Source organism: Protopterus annectens, chromosome 9.part0 (assembly GCF_019279795.1).
Source record: "Protopterus annectens isolate FY-2018-M chromosome 9.part0, PAN1.0, whole genome shotgun sequence".
NCBI classification, from domain to species: domain Eukaryota; kingdom Metazoa; phylum Chordata; order Ceratodontiformes; family Protopteridae; genus Protopterus; species Protopterus annectens.
Window position 1 is genome coordinate 150,891,776 of NC_056743.1, and position 20,274 is coordinate 150,912,049.

Below are 20,274 nucleotides of genomic sequence, written 5' to 3' on the forward strand. Positions count from 1 at the left end.
CAGCCTACCTGTCCTTGGAGGAGTGGTTTCTGCCCAGAAACTGTAGTTTTATTGGCCATTTTGGGCTAATTTCTATCTCTTGAATCTTTCTGATATAAAAAACGCATTTGCGCAGTTTTTGCATCTGTATAAACTCAGCAGATCCTGTTCAGGTGTCCTGCAGAGACCTATAATGCCAGAGAGACAAAAGGAGAGACGTTGGATTGTTTAAGTACCATTTTTGTTTTTTCTGGATTGCTTACTGCTATTTCCACTTAAACGCTCGTTTTCTGGCATTTACTGCTTCTCAAAATGCTCATTTTATACTGAAAATTGTATTTATTTGTGCCTGCACTCTTAATAAGTTGTTTTAGTTTTATTGACCATTTTGGACTAATCTGATGTAAAAACTGCATTTGCAAAGCGCAGCGGCGGTTAGCTAGGGTTAAACTATCCCCGGCGCCACTGAGTCTACTCTTCAGTTTTTCCTTAGTTCTAGCCAGTTCTTCCAGATTCAGCACTCAAATCAGCGCTTTCAGACTAGCACTTGCCCCAAAAAGAGACAGAATCACTAACAAACTATAGTACTCAATCCCTAACTGTTGTTTTGTAGCGAACAGCCCAATTACTTTCACCACCGGGTAAATAAGAATAACCCATTCAGGCATGTCCAAGAGCCAGCTCCCAGTGTGTTCTCCTGTGCACCTGATGAATTTGGGCATCCTGAGGCAATGTCACAACTGCCTCATGTACACAGAAAACCCTCTCCTCCTACCACAAGACACCAAAATCTGCAAGAAATGCACTTACATAGCTAAACTCGAGGCAAAGCTCTCTCCAGTCACAACTGGAACTGACAGTCAAGAGGAGAAGGTACCAACCTGCAGCACAACACTTACTACACATAGACCCACCATACATGCAACTGGTAACAGCACACATAGATACAAAAAGACATATTCAGAGGCTCTAAATAAAACCCTGTGGAAACAACAGAGACCTCCAAAGCAGACACGCAAGCAACCTACACCCACAAACACACCGCAATCATCACATAACCACAAAAAACAGTGTGCCGCACAACCACAGCCCCTAAGGCAAAACACCATACCTAACACACTTGTAATAGGTGATTCCATAGTCAGGCACACCAATGTCCCTCTTACCAGGCTGGATAAAGAGAAAGTCACTGTCAGTTCCTGTCAGGCGCCAGAATCCGCCACATTACCCATGCACTCAGGCCACTCCACAACAAGTACAAATATGACTCTGTCATTGTCCATGTTGGTGTGAATGACCTGAGATGTACCTCCCTGGACTATATGAAAAGGGACATAGAAGAGCTCTCTGATTATGTAATCAAGGCAGGTATGACCCTAGTCCTGAGTAGCATCTTACCCTCATCAAGTATGATACCACAGTAAGGAAAAAATGATAAATTTCAACAATTGGCTAAGTTTTTGGTGTCATTCAAAGGGGATCCAGTATCTGTCTGCGTGGGATGACATGCTTGAAAAACCTTGATGCTTCACCAGAGATGGCTTGCACCTGTTACCCTTGGGATTCAGGATACTGGCAAAGGCTCTTGCCACTCCCATAATGCCTTTTTTAGGCAAGGCTCAAAAAACAAATCCACCACCGTAACAAGTACTAGCGATAATAAACTGAGGGTCATGCTGCTAAACGCTAGGAGTTTAAAACTCAAAATGCACTCTCTCGAGGCACTCCTCAACATGGAGAACATCGATATTTGAGCAGTAACTGACTCCTGGTTCAAGGCTCAAGACAGCACCCCAGCGATTCCAGGCTACAACTCATACCACACATTTCCGCCGCAAAACCTGGACTGAAATACAAAGGGAGGAGGCTTATCCATATTCATCAAGGATAACCTCACCTCCAGACTAGTTGCAAAGTATGATGTCTCGGAGATCATCCAAGTGCAACTGACAATTGGCAAAACTGCAATACAGATTGTAGCTTGCTACAGATCACCTTCCCAGCCCCAGGACATTCACTTTGCTTTCCTCGAGGTATTGGAAAACATGAGAGTCCAACCAAACACCCTTATACTAGGTGATTTCAATTACTCAAACATCAATTGGGAAAACTACGAAAGTACTAATATCTTTGCTCAGCGCTTCCTGGAATACATTAACTATAATGCTGTGGACCAGCTTGTAAACACCCCCACAAGAGGTAAAAATATACTTGACCTGGTCATCACCAACATGAAAGACAAATGCTCCACACCTGCGGTAAATTCCTCATTGGTCAGATCTGACCATAAACTCATCACCCTAGATATCCACATACCACCCCCATCCTCCATCCCAAAAGAAACCATGGTTAAAAACATCTCCAAAGTGAACATTATGCTACTCAAGACAGATGTGGAAAACTTCGTTACTCATACGCAGAATGTCAATATGACTGAATCTGCTATATCCTAAACAAAAGCACTCAACAAGCACCTACATGAGTGCATGGACCATGCTATCCCGAACAAGACCAAGACCCACTCCTCCAAAAAGAGGAAACCAGTCTGGTGGACCCCAGCCATAAACAAGCTCTATAATAGAAGGAAGAAATTACTGAAAAAAAAGTAAAAACCAAGGAATGGAGGGGCTCCCTGACCAACCTGGTGGACCCCAGCCATAAACAAGCTCTATAATAGAAGGAAGAAATTACTGAAAAAAAAGTAAAAACCCAGCAATGGAGGGGCTCCCTGACCAACCTTAGCAAAAAACTAAGAACCCTCATAAAAAACTCTAAGGCGAGCTTTGAAAGAAAAATCGCAGCAGACACCAAAGACAATCACAAAGCATTTTTTAGCTATGTCAAAAACCTTAACAGCAACTCTCAGATCTGCTGTGAGCTACAGCATAATGGTTCAAAATTCATGGAACCAACTGATATCGCCAATGTATTGGCAGATAGGTTCAGTGCAAACTTCACCCCACCCTCTCCCCCCAAAGGGCTCATAACCATACCAGAAGATTGTGCTGCCCCTAAAATCACAGACACCCAGGTGAAAACAGCACTCTCCAAGGCAAGAAACACAGCATCCATGGGACCAGACAGCATCCCAGGCTGCATGCTACATGAGCTCCAAAATGAATTAACCCCTCACCTTAATACCATGTTTAACCACAGCCTCACCTCAGGCTATGTGCCCACAGTGTCGCACTGGAACAGTCATCCCACTCCATAAAGGAGATGCAACCACTGACCTTGGGAATTACCGCACCATCAGCCTGATGAGTCTCGTCTGCAAGGCCATGAAGCACATCATCATGGAACTCAAACAACAACACTGGTAACCTACAAACCCTAGACCCCACCCAGTTTGGGTTTGTAAAGGGAAAGTCATGTCTCCTAAATCTGGTTGACTTCTTCAAAATGGTCACTAAAGCAATAGATGAGGGCATGGTGGTTCACACAGTATACCTTGATCTTGCAAAGGCCTTCAATACCATTCCCCACTCGGGAATTATAGACAAACTCACCAACCTAAATATAAACCCATACGTTACAAGATGGGTCGCTAACTGGCTCACTGATAGAACCCATTCAGTGAGAATAGGAAACGTTAGATCAGACTCCAAACCTGTGACTTGTGGTGTACCTCAGGGCTCAGTCATGGGACCCCTCCTGTTCAGTATCTATTTTTCTAAGGTACAAGCAAACACGGAGGGACTATGGCTCACAAAGTTTGCAGATGACTGCAAACTGGGTGCCATAATCGAGACTCCTTCTATGTAGACATCCTTCAAAAGGGTCTTACGAATACAGATACATGGTGCCAAAATGATAGCCTCAAACTAAATGCCAAAAAGTGCATTGTTATCCCCTTTGGGAAAAATCAAGTACCTATGAAATACAACATAGGTGGCAGCCCACTTATCACAGAGAGTGTGATAAGAGACCTAGGGACTCAGGTAGATAGTAACCTCTCATTTGACAACCACATTGCCAAAGTGGTTAGAAAATCCTTCTACATGGCCCACCTTATCACAAAAGGGTTTGCATCTAGGAATAAGGAAGTTATTGTCCTCCTATACTCATCACGCATTAGACCCATTATTGAATATAATGCCCTGTTCAGAATGTACCTAACAAGACATAGTACAGTTGTGTACACTTACCATAAATGTAGATGTTCGAGTGTATTCACTGTTGCAGTCATTACATATGGGTTATCTGCCTGTAGGTAGCACTCAGTCAGCCTGATTAACAAAGTCTTGGGTCCTGCATTGGTTGCTGTCTCTTCTTCCATGATGTCAGGTCGTCAGGGGTATAAAACATACAGCCGACGTCATTACATCAGTTTTTCTTACCCCAGATGTCAGGTGCCCCCCCTAATGGGAAGCAATTAAATCTATAAATGTACAAGGTTATACCTCAAACAAAAAAGCAAATAGATCAAAAAGCTTTTAAGCATTGAAAAGGAGAGAAGTGGTATAGCCAAACAAAGTCAGGGGGATGGAGGGAGGGTAACCAGGACTACAACAGTGAACACATTCAAACATCTACATTTATGGTAAGTGTACACAACTGTACTATGTTCTTTGTGTTTCACTGTTGCAGTCATTACATTTGGGTAGATTCCCAAAGCTAAGGATGGGAGGAGAAATTTAGATAGCATTAGGACCAGCTATAAGGCCCTGCAAAACTGCAGTGGCAAAGCCAGCTCTGGATTTAGAGAAAATTGACAAATGGTAATGCTTGGTGAAAGTATGTACAGAACTCCAGGTAGCAGCTTCTAGGATGTCCCTGGTAGGTACGCCTCTGAGAAAGGCTGTAGAGGTAGATGCAGCCCTGACTGAGTGGGATCTGATCCCCTGTAGGATAGGTTTTCCATGGTGCTTATAGCAGAAGTGAATGCAATGGCCTAAACATTTGGAAATGGTTCGCTTTGAAATAGCCTTCCCCTCTGTCCCTGCAGCAAATGCCACCAGCAGTTGTTCAGATTTCCTTTGAGGTTTAGACCTGTCCAAGTAGAATCTAAGTTGTCTGTGCACATCTAAGGAGTGCAGTATCCATTCCCATTTGTTCTGTGGATTAGGAAAGAAGGTAGGCAAATGAATGGGCTGATTAAAGGCCACACTGGATACCACCTTTGGCATGAAAGAGGGATTGGTCCTAAGGGACACCCTGTCCATATTAAAGATGATGAAAGGCTCCACTGCCATAAGGGCCTGTAATTCAGATACCTTTCTTGCTGAATTGATGGCTGAAAGGGAAGCCATTTTCCAAGAAAGGAATTTTAAATCTGCAGTAGCAGCTGGCTCGAAAGGAGGAAGGATGAGTTTCTCCAATACAAAGTTAAGGTCCCAGGCTGGAGTTGGAGCTCTCCTGGGTGGTCTTAAATTTTTGGCCCCTCTGAGGAACTGATTGAGCAGTGGAAGAGAGAAGAAGGGAGGTTCTGTGTTATAATGAGCTGAAATGGCTGAGGCGTGAATTTTTACTGAGGAAAAAGACATGCCCTTGTGAAGCATCTTAGTTAAGCATTGTAAAATCTGAGGTAAACTGGGCACTGCTGTGCTCATTCCTTGAGATTGGTTCCAGGCACAGAATCTTTTCCATTTTTCAGCATAAGATTTTCTAGTACTAGGCCTCCTTGCCTCTAAAATGACATCCATCACTGGTTTACTGAGGGATGGTAAAGGAGAGCTTAGGTAATTAGCCAGGCTGCTAGGTTCAGTGTTTGAAGCTGAGGGTGCAGCTGGGTAGGAGTCTGAGGCAGGTGCCATGGGGCCAACAGTGACACACTGCGCAGGAGGGAGTACCAGTGTTGGCATGGTCAGGCTGATGCAATCAAAATCATCCTTGGTTTGTCTTGTTTGATCTTTAGTAGTACTTTGGAGAGCAGAGGCAGAGGAGGAAAGACATAAACTGATAGGTTTTTCCAGCTGAAGGACAGAGCATCCACTTTCCAAGCTTTTCCAATTGATAGTTCTGAGTGTAGGCAAACAGGTCTATATCTGGGCTCCCCCATTTGCTTGTCAACATGTTGAAAATCCTTGGTTCCAGTTTCCACTCGTGTGGGTCCATGAGGGTTCTGCTTAGTCCATCTGCCAGTGTATTTAGTTTTTCTGGCAGGAATTGAGCTTGTAGATGTACTTGCTAGCTCAAAGCTGTGTTCCACACTGCCATGGCTAGTCTGCAGAGGAGGTAAGAATGTGTACCCCCCTGCTTGTTTATGTACCACATAACAGTGGTGTTGCACATCTTTACCATTAATTGTCCTGAAAGAATGTGGTCCTTGAAGGCTGTCATAACATTCTGTACAGCTAACATTTCTTTATGATTGATGTGAAGGTGCATTTGGATTGGGTTCCATTTGCCCTGAATGCACTTCCCTGCCAGGTGCGCCCCCCCCCCATGCATAGTCTGATGCATCTGTTGTAAGGGTTTGAGTGGCAGGGGGTAGTGTGAATGGTAGTCCCTTGTTTTGGTAGCAGGTCTCTGTAACTCTAGGCGTAGACAAGGAATGATAGCAATTATTGCTTCTAGATCCTGAGAATGTTGACACCATAGGCTTTTTAGATACCATTGTAGTTTCCTCACATGCAGTCTTGTATATGGAATTAGAAGAATGCAGGAGGCCATGAACCACAAGGCTTATAATAGTTGCCTTGCGGATAGCAGGGTTTTTGTGACCACTTGTTTGAAGTAGGTTGTCCAGTGAATTTGTTTCTCTGGCATGAGGAAAGCCATCTGGGAAGTTGTATTCAAGCTCGCTCCCAGGAATATAATTTGTTGACAGGGTACCAGGTGTGATTTCTTTTCATTTATGGTGTACCCCAGACAAGTCTGCACCCTCTGTACAAAAGCCAGATGATTCAAAAGTATGTCCTGGTTTTCTGCCTGAATTAGACAATCGTCCAGGTATTGGTATATTTGAATATTTCTTTGCCTGCAAAATGCAATGACTGGAGCTAGGCACTTTGTGAATACCCTGGGCAGAGTAGATAAGCCAAAGGGCAGTGCAGAGAACTGATAGTGCATGTAGCCTGCTTTGAAGCGTAGGTATCTTCTGCAAGATTCCCTGATTGGGATGTGCAGGTATGCTTCCTTTAAATTTAATGTTGCCAACCAGGCATCTTTTTTTAGCATAGGAAGCAACTGGTGAAGAGTCAGCATCTTGAATTTTGGAATCACCAAAAAGGTGTTTAGAGTAGGCAGGTCCAGGATAGGGTGCCATGAATTGTCTTTTCTGGATACCAAGAAAAATCTTGAGTAGAAACCTTGTCCCCTTTTCTCTTCTGGTGCCAATTGAATAGCCTCTATGCTTAAGAGAGAGTACTTGCTTTTGGGCCTCTGCCCACTGCTTTGGAGGTAGATCCAGTCAACCACTTGGAGATGGTGATGTGTGGGAGTTGGTGATGTGTGGAAGTGAACTCTGAATTCTTGGGACACTATATTTAAAACCCATTTGTCCTGGGTTATGAGTCCCCAGTTCTTTGCATGAAGTGCAATCTTTCCCTCCAAAGGGGCAGTCAGTTGAGAAGTGCTTGGAAGTTTTAAAAAGAAGTCATTGAGACAATTTACCATAGGGGGGAGTTTTATTACTCCCATATTTGGAAGTGGAGGCCCCCCCACTACTTAGTCCTGTGCGTCCCCTGGGACTAAAGCCTGAATGCTCTGCTGGATCTGGGTTTGGACTGAGAAGGCCTGGAAGAGGCAGGAAAGGACCAATTCTTAGAAGGCCAATGCCTACTAAATCTTGGAGGTAGTACTTGTAAAAAGTCTTTAACAGTTTGCATAGATTTAGCTTTTTCCTCCATCTTTGTAAGAACTTCTTCTGCCTTGTTGCCAAAAAGGTGGTCCTGATTTAAGGGACCATCCAGTAATTTCACTTTAACATGATCTGGCAAGGATTGCTCAAGCCAAGCATGCCTTCTAAGTACAGACCCAGTTACAGCAGCCCTGCAAGATGCCTCTAGTGAATCAAAACCACATTGCAATGTATGTTTACCAACTTGTTCAACAGAATGCATAAAATCCTGTAAATCCTTATTTTCAGCACAATCAGGAATCAACATCATTTTCTGTTTAAGCAATCCAATAATATGCAGCTGATATTTTAACATATGAAACTGGTAATTCAAGGCCCCAATGACCACAGTTGCAGAAGTGTATACCTTCTTACCCCATCTATCCAGCGCCCTGGATTCTCTATCAGAAGGGGTAGGACGGCAGTAGCAGCTTTAATGCCCTTGGATCCCTGTGAAATGGTTTCAGGATCCACAGTAGGATTTTTGAAAAGGAACTTGTGAAAGTCAGGAACCCTGTAATATCTATCAGGTTTTCTGAAAGCAGGAGGTAAAGAGTCAGGGGCCATGCTAGATTCCGAAAAGGCATCATCAACAATGTCCAGTACAGAAGGTATAGCTAAAGGCCTGTGCTGTGGCAGGAGTAAGAAATCCCTAAGCCTCTTTTTAGAATCAGAGAAATCCTGACTTTCCCAATGAAAAAGCTCCCTGAGAATATGCAAGGTTTCACCAAAAAAGAAATTGTCGGGTGGGGGGAGGGGAGCAGAGGGAATACAGTCCTCAGCATCAGAATCCTCATAGGTAGATAAGGGTAAATCCTGGTTATCAGAGGAAACAGAAATTTCAGAATCCTGGTCAGAAGTATCATAAGCAAATCCAGTCCTAGGTCTCTTAGAGGGGGAAGGTTGGCTTCCCCTGATTAAAGTAATAAGGTCTTCAGCCATTCTTATCATTTGTTCTTTAGGCATAGAGACCTGACCATGTGGTCTGGGCATCAGTTTTCCAGGCGTGGTTCGAGTTTTAGGCATTGAAGAAGAAGATGGCGCCAGTTTAATATGCAAGTCAGTAGGCCTGAATACACCCTCAGAAGCCGGTGCCTGCACAGTGGCTCTGGACCCATCCAAGGTAGAGACATCTGCAGGTTCCACAGTTGAAGCATCTCTCAGCATACTGGACTCCGAATGGTTCTCAGTAGAGGCCTGCGAATCTGAAGTAGCGGGTATCAGGGGCTGCAAAAGCACCTCACTGACTACCGGCAAACTGGGCGGCCTGTCTCTGTCTTTATCTTTGCGTTTCTTCGGAATGTCGGTAGTCGGATGGCTTACCAAAGACATATCAGGATAATTGAACTGAGCAACAAAAAATTTAGAAGCACAAATATACCGACGATGAATAGTTTGTGGTTTAAATAAGGCACAAAACCGACAGTAAGGTACATCATGGTCAGGGCCCAGGCAAGGAATACAGTCTTTGCGTGTGTGTGTTTTTCTTTTGGCTTATCCCAGTTAGGGGTCGCCACAGCGGAACTCCAGTCCGCTAATGTTTGGTAGTGGATTTTTACGTGCCGGGTTACCAGCCCTGACGCACAACCTTCAATGAAGGTACGCCCATTTATGCATGCCTCCACACAGAAGACGCTCTAGCTGAGAATCGAACACGACGTCTTCCTGTGAGGCAACAACGCTACCGCAGCACCAGTATGAATGAAAATCTTTATGAGGTATTTGCTTTACACAAGAAATGCAATTATTTACTTTTACTGACATCGGTTTAGAGCAAGAAAAAGTTTCCCCAATGGGGTACTTAGCTTTTAGTTGAAGACTTCGGTTCTGAAACTCAAAAACAAAAATTTCAGGAGTCGGCCGACCGGCACTTGCGAACTGCTTCTGCTTCAGGCACCACACGGCAAGAAAGATTGATGTAATGACATCAGCTGCATGTTTTATACCCCTCACGACCTGACATCACTGAAGAAGAGACAGCAACCGGCGCAGGACCCAAGACTTTGTTAATCAGGCCGACTGAGGGCTACCTGCAAGCAGATAACCCAAATGCAATGACTGCAACAGTGAAACACGAAGAGCATCTGCAACAGTTGGAGAGGCCACAGAAGTACCTCACAAAGAGGATAACGGGCCTTAAATAGATGCCCTACGCCATGAGGGTAAAAAAACTCAGACTGTACTCGGTCGCGTACCGCCTACTCAGAGGTGATCTCTGCCTGACATACAAAGCTATGTCAAACCCCGAATTGCTAGAAATGCTCCACCTAAGGAAAACCCAATCCACCAGAGCCACACGCTCAAGGGACATAAACCTGACATCATCAATAAACAGGACGTGTTGGAGGGACAGATTCGTGTCCCAGAGACACCCCTTGCTCTGGAATAAGGTCCCCATATATGTGAGGCAGAGCTCCTCGTTGGCACTCTTCATTAGAAATCTTGATGAGTGGATGGGAAACAGGAAATTCACCCCGGGAATCACTTTTGTGGCCCTGCTCGACAGGGCCGCAGGTAACTAAACCACTTGGGAGGGCTGCAATAGCACAAAGTTCTTGGCTAGGCTTAATTATGCCCTAGGGCCAATAGCCTAGTACCTACCTATGAACCTATGGATCATTTGTTGTTAAATAAAGTCATAAAGGAGAACTGTAAAAAGGGGAAGAATGTAAATATGGTGTGGATAGACTATAAAAAACATACAACAGTATCCACATTCATGGATAAAAGAGTGCTTAAAATGCATAACATACACTCTACACTGATCAATAACATTACAACAACCATAACAGAACACCACCAAGAGGTTCCTGCAACTGGTTCAGAAACACCAAATATAAAATGAAAAATTGATGAGGAAGCCCAAGATCACACAGAACCAAACCTTTCATGTGAAAACACAAAGTAAAATCATGGTTAAGCGCTTTAGTCTATGAAAACGCCTCTTCAGAACCATGAGTTGCAAAGACTGCATTGTTGCTTAAAAGCTTAAATGAACTAAAAGCAACCCACCCCCAGCAAAAGCCAATCAAATTCTTCAATTCCTGAAACCCAGAAAATGTTTTGAAGAGACATGAACTTGCAAAACAAACCACAAGAAAAGAAAAAGCTAATAATTAGTAAAAGATGCTATAAAATATTGGAAAGTTCTGTAAAATAAATCAAATCTTATTCACTCTTCTTTTAAGTTCCCTCAATATAGAAATATAGTCATTAAGACCAAGTAGATTTGCTGCATCTAGTTTAAGTTAATGGTACATCTCCCGGTGCAGCAATTTGTTCTCACTGTCTCCAACAAAAGCAGCTGCTTCCACTCATCCCAATCTTAGAAAAGAAAATTTCTTAAAATTCTTACACATGCAAGCATGTCTGGCAAGTGCACTTTGCTTGTCTTTCTTAGATGTACTTATAAAGATGTTGCTATATCTTCTTATTAAATGCATTCTTAGTCTTGCTTATATAAAAACCTAGACATGAAGTGCATCTGGCCAGATAAGCAATCTTTTCTGAATGGCAACTGAACTTACCACAAGCCTTCATGACTCTAATCTTGTCCAACAAATCACCCTCAAATATTGCTTTAATAAATGAGTACTGATGACAAGGGCCACATTTTGTTGTCAGCCACAAGTTGTTGTATAGACCATCTTTTGGTTTCCCCAAAAGGCATTTTATATTGGGCTTATTTCTAAAGGTAAATGGTGGAGGTTCAGAAAAACACACTCTTAACCCCTCATCACAATGCAGAAGACTCCAATTTCTCTGCAACACTTTTTGCATGTCCTTAGCACTGAGGGAATAATGTAGTACCATGTTGGTGTGTCCTGCAAACTCCTTACCTTCCCCCTCACATTGTTTAAAATCACCAGAGATCAGGCCATATTTTATAATTGGGGATACCTATTGTGTCTTTCTGCCCACACCTCCTCATGTAGGTTGTCAAACAAAGATCCGCGGTAACCTCTATCAAGAAAAATATATTTAAGTGTACCAAAATGTTGTGCACACACATTGTTATCAGAGGCCAAATAGGAAGTTTAAATAGCTGGCTTTTCATTATGCCCCTTTTCTGGTGAAATGGATGCTAGCTGGTGGAAAAAAGAAAGGAATAACAGAAGATGGACTTTATAAAAATCTCTGTATCTAGGCCACCCATATCTCTTTTCATAATTTCAATATCCAAACAGTTTATATGTTCAGAATCAATGTGATGAGTGAACCTCAAAAAAGAGGTACTAAAATGTAGTTGTCTCAGAAATGCTTCCAATTCGGCCTTAGTAGCAGACCAAATGAAGAGCAAATCATCAAGCTATCGAAAATATCACATTTTTCAAAAAGGGGGAGTTTGAACAAAGTTGTAATTTTCCACCTAGGAAGGACTGCATTTGCAAACATGGGGGCACAAGCGGCCCTCATTGCAACACCTTGTAGCGGTTTGTAAATCTCCCCTTCATAAACCAGGAAGTTGTTAAGTAAAATTTACATAAAATCACAAACAAGTGTGGTGTCAAACACAGAGAACCAAATTGAGGTGCAATTTCCCCAAACCATAATAGGCCTTCTTCATGGGGAATCACAAGTCACAAACAGGACATCATCACCAGGTCTAATGTTCCAAAGATGGTCTAAAAATGCCACAATTCTCGAATAATATGTCAAAAATCATAAAAAAGCTGTATCAACTTATGATCAATTAATTTTACCATTGGCTCAGTGACAGAACCACCAGCTGCAACAGCTAGTTATAGAGGTGGGTTGGAAATGTTGGAATGAATTTTCAGAATACTGAATATCTTCTGAATAGTCAGATTTTGTACCCTAACAAAATCATATAAATCTTATGAAATTGTGTCAAACAGCAAAGGTTCATCTAACGAAAACCTTAATGGTCCTATAGGTGATGTTGAGCTCATTGATAGACACTACAGAGTACACTTCCTCATCATTCAGTAATTTGTAAATTTGACCTGAATAATCTATCCAGTCCATAATGACCAGTCCCCCACCCTTATCGGGTTTTATGTACCTAATACTCTTGTTATTGATATTATTCAAAATCATTCTATCATCTTTTAATAGGTTACAATATTTATACAAAAAATCCCAAGTGAAGGAAACATGTTCCAATAAGAGATACAACTGAGTAAAAACACTGGCTAAATTTATTCCAATACTTGACAACGGTAAGCGCTTTCACAATAACTCAATACTGCTTCATCAGACCAAGAATAACAACTGACATAGGTCCTTATATAACATTTATAATTATAATCACAAAATTCAAAATGGCCATTCAGAAGGTAGCAAATCTAAAGTTAATTACAATTTAAAGACAAAGTAGCTCATTCCTGGTCTAAGTTGTATGTACGATACATTAGATAACATTGTAGCTTCTAAGCAAATTTCCCTACAACTCATGTTACATATATACAAGATACTATAAATATTCAACAAATAAAATAAATAAAATAAAGTAAAAGTAATAAATAAAAGCTGTATCATGTATTTACAATTATAAATGTGGCTAAAAGGTACATATATAAATACAATATCTAAATATAAATATGATCTATAATGAGTACAAATACATGTGCAATTTGCAAATTATAATATAGTACTACATGATATAGCTATATGTAAACTATAAATATTATTATTTATATTGTAAACCTTTCTTACATTTATTAACCCTTCTAAACTTCAAAACAAATACATGTGCAATTTGCAGAGCATAATATATAACTACATGATATAACTGTATGTAAACTATAAATATTATAAACCTTTCTTACATTTATTAACCCTTCTAGACTTCAAAACAGGTTTCAATGGGACACTGTCATTCAGACTGTGTGTGTCCCCTATGAGAGCCCAGACGTAAAATCCATTGCAATTCTAAGGTTTCTGTTTTATTAACTATATCTCCCATTCTTACATTTTCATCCACCACTTGCAACACTTGAAATAAAAATGCATGTTGTGATCCTTCTTTTAAAAAGTGTTTGGCTAAAGCACTATATTCTAGACCTTTATTAGTTCAATATATATGATCCCTAATACGTTCTCTAAGACGTCTATTTGTTTTACTATATAAAATTTAAAACAACACATGCAATGTGCACAATATACTACATTTTTTGTATTACAATCAGCTTGGGTCCTTAATTCCCAAAGTTTTCTTGTCTCAGGTTGTCTAAAAAATCTAGACTCATCTATATATTGACAATGGGCACAATTCCCACATTTATGCGTCCCATTCCAATTATTCAATCGAAAAGGTATTGTATTGGCATTTCCATTACATAACAATTATTTCTAGAAGGGTTAATAAATGTAAAAAAGGTTTATAATATTTATAGTTTACATACAGTTATATCATGTAATTATATATTATGCTCTGCAAATTGCACATGTATTTGTTTTGAAGTTTAGAAGGGTTAATAAATGTAAGAAAGGTTTACAATATAAATCATAATATTTATAGTTTACATATAGTTATATCATGTAGTAATATAATTTGCAAATTGCACATGTATTTGTACTCATTATAGATCATATTTATATTTAGATATTGTATTTATATATATATATATATATATATATATATATATATATACCTTTTAGCCACATTTATAATTATAAATACTTGATACAGCTTTATTTATTACTTTTACTTTATTTTATTTGTTGAATATTTATAGTATCTTGTATGTATGTAACATGAGTTGTAGGGAAATTTGCTTAGAAGCTACAATGTTATCTAATGCATCGTACATACAACTTGGACCAGGAATTAGTTACTTTGTCTTTAAATTGTAATTAACTTTAGATTTGATAGCTTCTGAATGGCCATTTTGAATTTTGAGATCTAGAAATGTTATATAAGAAACTATGTCAGTTGTTATTCTTGGTCTGGTGAAGCAATATTGAGTTATTGTGAAAGCGCTTACCGTTGTCAAGTATTGGAATAAATTTAACCGGTGTTTTTACTCAGCTGTATCTCTTATTGGAACATGTTTCCTTCACTTGGGATTTTTTGTATATTTACAAGGTGATGCTTGCTTTTGGGTATTTGGTGATTACAAGTGTGATATGGCAGAAGGAAACACAACTAAAGATGGAATAACTACAGGGAATCAAATGGAGAACATAACAAATGACTATCATCTTTTCAACTTTTTGAAAGAAGTACGTAATCCTTTACTAACTGAAGAAATAGCAGCGTTTCAACAGGTATCGGCTGCACATAGTAACAATGACATTTCTATACACAATTTAAAACGTGCAATTTAGAATATTTAGAGTAGGGGTTCCCAAAGTGTGCGCCATGGCACCCTGGGGAGTGATTCCTCACAGGTGCGCTGCGAGCTAATATCTTTCATTTAGCATTTTTTTTTGTTTTTTTTAATTTTTGTGGTGTTTGAGCTGACATTATCATGTGTGCGATGACGTCAGCTCTGTCAGGGCTACCAGCCTGTCGGAATTGAGCAAGGCCTTCCATCTGCTGTTTTAAAATGAAATGGAGTAGGTGGGTTCAGACCTTTGCTACACTGCAGCTGAACAACAAACGTGTGAGAATGTTTCTGATTGCCATGACATCAGAAGAAGACAGGCGAAAAACATTAAATTTATAATGCGAGGTAGATACTGAAATGAAACAGAGGTGTTACTGCTCTAAGGAAGATAAGGATGTAATACACAATGCTTGATTTTGCTTTGTATACCAGGGGTTCTCAAAGTGTGTGCCGCGGTGCACTGGGGAGCCGCGGCTTCCTCACAGGGGTGCTGCAAACTAATACCCTTCATTTATGTTTTTTTTTCTTTTTTTTTCTTTTTGCAGTGTTTGAGCTGACGTTATCACGTGTGTGATGACGTCAGCTCCATCATGACATCAGAAGAAGACAGGAGGAAAAATATTAAATTTATAATGTAAGGTAGATACTGAAATGAAACAGAGGTGTTACTGCTCTAAGGAAGATAAGGATCTAATATACGATGCTTGATTTTGCTTTGTAGACTGAAAAATTACTATGACACAATCTTTAACCCAATGGAAATATAAAGTTATAGTGGTTGGAAGAGAGAAATCCTGTAATCCAGTGTCTGCATGTGGAACAAGTGAGTACTAGGAAATTAGAAGACAATAAAATGATAGTGAAAATAGCTCATGAGTTTAGCTTCTGTGGTTGTAATGCAAACTGCAAAATGTATCATTTTCTACTATCCAGTAAATGAGTAAAACAAAATGATTTATGCAAAATTCTATTCTAGGAAGCCTGAACAGCTCATTTATCATGCACAGCTTTGTGTGCTGTATTTACATTGCATTTTCCCAGTCAGTAAACACGTGTGTGTGTGTGTGTGTGTGTGTGTGTGTGTGTGTGTGTGTGTATCTGTATGTGTGTTAAGGTATGCAATGGCATGCCTTATTTGTGTGAATATGTGTTGGATAGAAAATAAAAGCAGCAAAAACAAAACAATATACACACACTCGCATACACAGACAGACAGACACACACACACACGCACGCAAAAATATACACTCACAGGAGTATATGGATACAATACATCACAAGTAGAGAGATGAAAGTGAGTTCTCTTCTGTGATATACCCATCACACCTCATATTTGTGTCATACGTACATTATCAGCATCAGACACGCATGTTTTGTAATATTCTCCAACATGTCTGGCAAAAATTCTGATTGTACTATCAGCCTGCATGGATCCCTTACAGATAGAATCCATGGCAGGTTATCCATGTTTTATGGATCCCTCAGTAGAATAGTTATGAGTAAAATGCCTACAGCTGAAATAGTGTTGAAATCAAGGCGATACACTTCACATTATCCCTTGTTACCACTCTGTGGTTAATGTAGTCTGTCTATAAAAACATGCCTGCTCACCCACAGTTTAGTTTTGCCATTACAGAATGTTATCAGACTCACACCATTTATTACATATGTTTCAACTCAAATCTGTTCTTACTTTCATTCATTGTTAACTTTGCCTGACAAGTTGAAACAGACTGTAGTTTGGTTAACTAGGTTAATGTAAAAAAACACACCAACGTTTGCTATAGCAATTGAAGAGATGCAGTAATGCTTTTCAACTTGGATATAATTTGTTCATTTTCTGTTCAGATTTTCAAGTGGGAATCTTAAATGCCTTTTCTAATTAAGTAGCATTTCATATGTTGGAGTTCCTTTTCAAGGGATGCTATGTTACGAGGAATGATACACTGCTGAGAATACTTGTTAGACTTTTGTTGTACATTGCAATGCAGTCTACTTGGTGCATGTCTTGGGAAGTCCCCCGTACCTAGTGTTCTTACCTGGTTATCAAAATTATTACATTTGCCAGAGTAATATATATATATATATATATATATATATATATATATATATATATATATATACACATATATATATATTGTTTTTTTTAATTTGTTTCATTTAAAATTCATCATTGTTTTCTTAACATATGGGAAGCCAACTGCAAAGTTTGTCATATATGCCTATCAGCATGATTTGAAAGTCCTTTAGAAATTAAATTGTCTCTGTGTGTCACTTTATTCCATTTCAGGTTATTATAGATGTGGGTCTTTCTTGCAGGCACACCAACTCAGTAATTTACTAAAAAGTATTGAAATTGTGCTGTTTTGCTAATTCAACTTTTTTGCTCTTCTTTGCTGTTAAGGCATATTAATCTTCAAAATTTGTATTTTTGTGACTAACCACTACTCTTTGTGATCATTATATTCATGAAGAACGGCTTTAAATGTATTGGTCACATTATTTTTCTTACGTTTCCAGCACGGTACACAAGTGCTGAGTCTCCTTTTTTTCTCATTGCCGAATGCTTGTGGTCACAGGTTGTTTTTTGGGGGGAACTTGGAAAGTAGTGCTTCACCTACAAGCATATTTGAGGACAAAATGTAAATTCACCTTGGTGACATCATCATAGGGGAAAACATGAAGAGCATCCTTAGATTTTAATGGGAGTATGACCATGCATGTGCAAGAGATGTGTTCATTAAAATCTATGGCTGTACTTCATGGTATTTCTTCAGTGTTGTCTACACCAGTTGCATTTGAACCATGGTTTGATAAATAATTTAGAAAGCTTTTTATTAAAGGAAAAATAAACTGTTTAAATAAATGAGGAAAGAGAAGGATAAAAATGCATTGTGGCACTCAACACATTAAGAGGCTAAGATGCACCTGCAAATATGACTAATACATTTCATGCATAATGCATCTCAGAGAATACTGATGTAAAGTGACTTGTAGTTAAAGTAAAATGTATTTATAGACTTAGCCACATGAGTTATTTTGTGACTTTTGATGGTCATGGAGCAGAGTTAAATTTTACTGTTTTGCATCTGCTAGGTGCTTGTTGTTTTGTTTAGCACACTAAGAAAGGTTTCATTGAAATGAATGACAGTTTCATCCTGGGGCAGATATTTTACTATTTGCCAATTATAATATTTTAGGTTGGATATGAAGATGTCACTGTTAAACTTACTTAAATTGTATAAACGTTGTAGTGATGATTTTTGTGGTATGACTTTCTTCCTACAAGTTTTGGAAGGTGATCTCTAAGAGAATTTGAAAGGGTGCAAATACATGCAATTTTATTTGGGTTGGATGTAAGAGTTAAGTTAAAAGTAGAATTTTTTTTTTTTTATGGTTTGACAAAGCCCTATAATATGCACTTTATGCGTACCGCAGGAGGGGGGGGGGCTTAGGAAAACCTGGATTCAGCAAGGGAGCTGAGAAAGTTTGGGAACCACTGATTTAGAGAAATTAAAGGTAGGTTAGTCTGCAATATGAAGTGAGGAAAAAACAAGCTTATGCTATATTTAGAGACAAAGTCAGGGAAGAGAATTAGATAGCAGTGAGGAAGTAAGTGAAGAAGGGAAAGGAAGGAGATATAAGGAATGAAAAAGTATTTGCTCACGTTTAGAGATATATAGTTTATCCTGATTTTGAGCAAGAACAGATCCAGCTTTTAGCTAGGAAGTCTTTCAGAGTGTTTTTGAAAGATGGGAGGGTGGTTACAGAACTGATGGATACACATAAGAAGTTCCAGTACTTAGCAACCTTGTACAAATAATAGAATGGGAAGAGACAAAGAAGGCATTTGGACTGTAAGCTAAAGACTGCCTTCTCTGTCAGGGATTGCTATCAGAGTACAGACAAAGAGGAAGGGATAGGGAAATCCTAAGTGAAGGACCTGCACTTGTTGGGTTTTAGTTGAATTTGGAACATAAGCTGCTGTTAAAAAGTGGATAATTAATAGGTCACATTAAATATTGTACTATAACTCTAAGAGTCAGTTAGAGGAGGTCACAAAAGATTGGGAATAGAGATTTCATATGCAATTCACAAACTATGGTAGGACATAAGTATGGCTCCCAAACATCAGCAAAGTCAGGAAGATTAAGGACTTTTGCTTGGAAGTGTTTGCATTGGTACTTTTATATACTCCAAGCAGACTCTATAAAGATTTTTTCCTCAGGTAGATGGTAAATGTTGGAGGTGTGATTGGGAAGAAAAAGGTACCAGAGAACACATATTTTGGAGAGTATTAAGTTGGCAGACTTTAAAAATTCCCTACCGAGTATTCAGTCAGGAATAGTGGGCAAGAAAGTCAGTGTAACTAAGTAAATGATTTTTTGAGCTGGGATACAGGATCTGAATTGCCTAGGCATAACAAATGCTTATTAAATTTAATTCTGCTGGCTGCCAAAAAAACAAGTACTAGTAAATGGAAATCAAAATATAAACAAATGGTACTTGAAGTAGTGAACACTGTAACAGAAATAAAAGAGCAAGAAGTGTGATCTTTAGAAAAGGGTAGGAGCAAATTACATAGAAAATGGAAATTGTGGGAACTATGCATGCAGAAAAATGTTTTGAGGGAGGAATGAGATTTAAGAAAAGTCAGGAATTAAACAATGTATGTAATGTATAGAAGAATTATGTTATGTATAATGTTTGCAAATATGAAGGAGTTAATATGGTTTGTTTACTTTAATATAAATGTAAATTTGCCTATGTCGCAGGTGATAATTTAATAAAGGTGCTTTAAAAAAAAAAAAAAGCTTTAAAAAAAAAGTGAGAACTCAGTTAAGAACCTTGCTCCAAGGGCTGATGGAGCCATTACTACAACCAAAATGATCAGATATCGATTAGTGGTTGAAGTGCTGGAGGAGCTCAGGAGAGGGGAGTGGTAAAGAGTGGCTTTGCCAGCTTGCCCATTTCTGTGATTGTTTTTTTTTTTTGTCTGTGATAAAGACACATTCCATGTGACATGGATGTGTTGTAATCAGTGGGTAGATTGCTGTTACAACAACAACATCTGTGGGTGAGACTGAAGCTAGTTTATGTTGCATTCAGTGATGTGTGTGTCATTACTAGCTTTGCCCATTTAGGTCATATCAAAAATATCCTTTCTAGTGTGCAGGGTCCAAAGCATGTGGGACACTGCTTACCCTGCCCAAAATT

General features: G+C 39.4%; 1 protein-coding gene across 1 annotated transcript in view; it reads right to left on the reverse strand.

Annotated features, from left to right (window-relative positions):
• The window catches only part of B4GALNT4 (beta-1,4-N-acetyl-galactosaminyltransferase 4), a 1,859,522-nt gene that overhangs the window by 96,205 nt on the left and 1,743,043 nt on the right, over positions 1-20,274 (reverse strand). The window lies entirely within an intron of this gene.